Source organism: Canis lupus, chromosome 1, assembly GCF_048164855.1.
Source record: "Canis lupus baileyi chromosome 1, mCanLup2.hap1, whole genome shotgun sequence".
In the NCBI taxonomy this organism is placed as follows: domain Eukaryota; kingdom Metazoa; phylum Chordata; class Mammalia; order Carnivora; family Canidae; genus Canis; species Canis lupus.
The window spans coordinates 41,953,461-41,958,344 of NC_132838.1; positions in this window are offsets into that span (position 1 = coordinate 41,953,461).

The window sequence follows — 4,884 nt, forward strand, 5'->3', positions numbered from 1 at the left end:
AAATATGGGTGCTTGGGTGGCTCAGGCAGTTAAGGGTCTGACTCTTGAATTCAGCTCAGGTTATGATCTCAGGTTTGTGAGATCAAGCCCTGTGTGGGGCTCCACACTGAGAGTGACGCCTGCTTAAGATTCTCTCTCTCCTCTCCCCTTTGCCCCTCCGCCCTCTAAAAAATAAACAAAAGCAATGAATGTAAGTAAATATGTACACAACATACAGCAAATAGTATACAGAAGACACAGTGTTTGAGCTTATCTTACTAAGAAACCTGTGAAATAAGACTGACAGGGTAAGGATTCACAACCACCATCTTCTTTTAAGGGAAATATCTTTGTCCTCAGCCTGTCAAATCCTTCTTTTATCTTTCTGCTGTAGGATAATTAGGTGGTCCTTGTAGGTATTTTATGAATCCACTTTCCGTGGTAATCCACAGTGAGTTGAATACTTCCTTACATCAGAAATAAAACAATATAATTCAAAGATCAATTCCCAGTCAAGCCTGAAATTACTCAAAGCTAAGGACATAAGTAGTGCAACTTCCTCAACTATAATCCCAAACTCCAGCTACATCTTTTTCCACTTAACCCCTGGGCGAGTCTGGACAACACTGACATTTAATTAGATGTGTTCTCCTCCAGTGTGAGCTCTACAAAACCACTTGTCTCAGCCCCAGGTGACTTCCCAGTTTCCCTTCTGAACAGCAACAGCAGGAGTGGCAAGGGGTGATACACCTCACGCCTTAGGAAGAACAGTGGCCAGGGGTCAGGATGGAAAGAGTGAACACACAGGCTGCAGGCCACTGGGCCAGTCTCCCCACTACTCAGAAGTCTTTGAGTCTTGGTTTATTCTCTGGATCACACTCTCAAAGTCCTTCCTGAGCACACAGGCTGGTTTTGCTTTTAACCATTTGGGGGTCCCTTTATGTGTTGTTAGCTATGCAAACAGCGTCTTCCTGAGATCAGGCTGGTAGCAGTTTATGTAGAGTACAGTGGAGCCAGAAAGCAGACATACCCTAGTTGGGGACTTACTTGATGAGGACCTGAAAAGGACAGAAAGAAGAAATATATGTTGGTGCTTCTAAGAGGTATGTGGTTATTTCAGCTTCATGTGTTATATTTTGAATGTTAAGGTTACAGATGCTTGTGAATTTAATTAGCCCACAGCAGGGTTATCTTCTTCTTTTGATGGATAGGTTTTTTTGTTTGTTTGTTTATTTTTTACTTACTGAATAGTTTTAAAAGAGCCTTTCGGTTCTTGAAAGGATACATTTCCTAAGAAAATAGGAGCTCAAAACATCCTATTTGGAATGTGGGAATCAACTCTCAGAAAAGTATTTGGTTGCTGGAAAGTGATCGTGAAATTGGGTTCTTCATAAACAAAGTCCTTCTGTTATTTCAGAAAAAGTTACTTTGAAACCTGTATATGGAATATGCCCGACGTTAATCGCATTACAAAGAACTCGAATCTACAGAAGCAGCTGAGTCCATGTAATCTGTGAGGTCTCTACCTTCTATCAACTCTCTGTCTAGGTATTTGTCAGGTGGTTTTCTTCTATGCCTATGTCAGGTGTCCAACTATGGTGAATGAGTCAAAGGAAATTATATAAATAAGGAAATCAATTTTAAAAGGATGATTTTTTTAAGATAAATTGAGAAAAAGTATGACATTTCTTTGGCATTTAGTTTAATCTATTCTATCACAAAATTCCAAAGAAAAGTGAAACATCTCAGAATAATATGTTAGTATTATGTAATCGTTTTGCTGAATCCAGCTGGAAGAAAAATGCTAATAGGAATAAGGATTTTCATAATGCGAATGAAGTTGAGTTTTTTTGGCAGAGCAGCCTCAGAAATTAAGAGAAAAAAAAGAAAGGAAGTCTGGAAGAATGGACCTGTACAAAGAGGCACAAAATACATATGCAAATGTGATTGTGATACGGAGGTAGGTTTTATTTCTACCTCTGAGAAAGCTGACACACATAAGCGAAATAGCTATATCTCACCCATCTTTAGTTGATACAGAGGTGATTCTCCATACTTGGTGTATATTCACTGAGCAAGCATGAAAGAATTATATACAGTAAGGATCTTTCATTTATTCTTTATAATTCTTAAGTTTATCCAGGATCCTCCATACTAATAGAGTCTGCTGGGTAAAGGTGATGAATAAAATTGCTCCCAGTTTAATAACAAAGAAATTAGGAGGAAAAAATTAGTTTGAGATATTTTATTATAAATGGCCTGTCTAACAGGGTGCCTCAGTGTCTCAGTCAGTTCAGCACTCCACTCTTGGTTTGAGCTCAGGTCATGATCTCATGGGTGGTGGCATCAAGGCCCATATCCTGCTCAGTGTTGGGGCAGGGAGTCTGCTTCAAGAGTCTCTCCCTCTGCCCCTACCTCCCACTCATTCGTGCACTGTCTCACTCTCTCTCTCTCTCTCAAATAAATAAATCTTTAAAAATAAATAAATAAATTGCATGTATGACAAAAACTCTGTCTACCATCTTTTAGCAAACCAGAAAGCTTGGTCATGCTAACTTGAAGATCTAATATTGAGATTAGATACTATTTCCAATCCTCTATTTCTAAGGAGCTCCCAGAGATGAAAGAGAAATCTCAGCTCCTCTCTTGGCTGTTTGATCACCCTTGTGCCCTATATTGTCCCAATGTTCTTCCAGAACTGAGCACTATCAGCCTACTGATAACTTCTTTCATCATTAAAGTCTGTTTAAATTTCAGGTCTTAATATTTTCAAATATTGATGTTTCCCAATCAAAATGAATTTTCCTTTTTTTTAAAGAATATCATGAGATTTATTTTTTAATTTGCATTTGTCTTACAGGACTGGGCTACATTGTGCTATATTTCAAAGTTCACGTTTTAACTTATTATATATGTGATCTAAAAACCCAGTTCTAGATCACTGTATTCCTATTTGCAGTTGATGTGAGAACGATCTTGAAAGCCTGGTTTCACTGGAACTTTCCCTTCTAAAGTTCTTGCTTGGAATATGATATGTTTTATTTTTCAGAAAACATAGCCTGCCACCATTTAAAAATGTAAATGAAAAGAGGAATAGCATTTTATTGAATATCCCAAGTCTCTAAATTTGCCGGTAGCTTCTAAAGAGTTGTTATAGAGACCTCAGTGATGGCCCTAGATCATTATTTCTGAGATGATGGTGTCTGAAAGAGCACTGCCAATTTACAGTCTCAAAGACCTTTTTTTTTGGTGTAAATGAGTAAGAATAATTATGGGGCTTTCCTTTTTCCGCTGATCACTTTGTTCTTCATAACTATTCAGTTCCCTTTTAATTCCTTTCTATAGCATATGCATTCAGATCTTGAGCGTAAAATTCCTTTCCTCACAGGTAGTGGAGTTAGTCTGAAGATGTAAAGAAAAGAGAACTGGATAATCACTAAACTCCATTTAAAGGTAGCAGTTTAGAAGGGCTTCTTTGGGCTAAAAGTCTTTTCCCTCCAAATTTGTGTTGGTTCAAATACTAACTGAGCTTCCCATGTGCTCTTCTTTCGATCCATACACTCCACATGGCATATAAAGTCTAAACATCTTGCCTGGTTGAGCATAGGAGGCATGGACTCACAGGATCCTTATGACTGGCAACATAATGAAGCCTTTGCTCTGTTTCTGCACATTACAGAGTCTCTGTATTTCTAGTGGTCTTTGGTGAACCATCTTTGCATGGTAACACCTTGATCGGACTATTTTTCATGTCTTCTTTTAAAAGAGAGATAGAGAGAGGGGAGGAGAAGAAAATTCACACCTCGATCTTTATCACAAGGCTTGTAACACTGAGATTGCCCCAACATGGAGGCCATAATTTCTCACAATACTGAATTCCCTGGTGAGAGCTTGGATGGACATTCTGAGGTAATTCTACAAGATCTACTTTTATTGATGTACCAATAAAACACATCCCCAAAACGTAATTCCTTAGCCCCTTGTATCTCCAAATTCCTGCTCTGCTTCTTTATTTTGTTTTAAAGATGTTATTCATTTATTCCTGAGAGACACAGAGAGAGAGGGGTAGAGACATAGGCAGAGGGAGAAGCAGGCTCCCTGCAGGGAGCCCAATGCGGAACTTGATCCCAGGACCTGGGGATCATGACCTGAGCCAAAGGCAGGCAGGTGCCCAACGGCTGAGCCACCCAGGTACCCTTCCTGTTCTGTTTCTTACTTGTTATAAAACCTTGACCATGTCACCCAAGTCTTTAAGCCCTTGTTCCCTGATAAGGCTCAATCAATGCACTAACAATCTTGCTCAACACTGTAAAAATTATCCCCACGACAAAAAGATGAAGATAGATTATGAAAAGTGTTTTGCTCCAATGAAACCAACATTACTTTTTCTCTTCATCCTGGGCCGTCTCTTAACACCTTCCAACTTGTAGGGAGGGCAGACTGGGAAGAGTTCACAGGGTGGCATTTTCCCCCCTTTCTTATCTCATCCCTACTTCAGTGGTGTGATGGTAAATGTTTAACAATGAATTCAGGGCAAGACAGGAGCCTCAGAGCAAGGCAGAGGAGGAAGCCTGATGTGTAGCATTTGCCAGTTTCTGCAGTGTAAATATTCCTACCACAGCTGATTTTAGGCTACCAACTTGATATCCACTGGGGTACAAAATTCCGGAAATGCTAACAACCAGCTCTTGCAAACTAGTACAAGCCAACTGCAATATGCCACGGCTTCCTACCATTCAGGAAATATAGTTTTAATAGTATTTAGTCAATATAATGTGGGCTTTTTGAAACTTCAGATTCATAATCTTTAATACAGGATTTTAGACATTTTTTAATGGGGACTTTTAGAAAGGCAATACAGTGCAATATACCTTAGATTATGTGCAGTAGTCTTGCAGGAGTCTG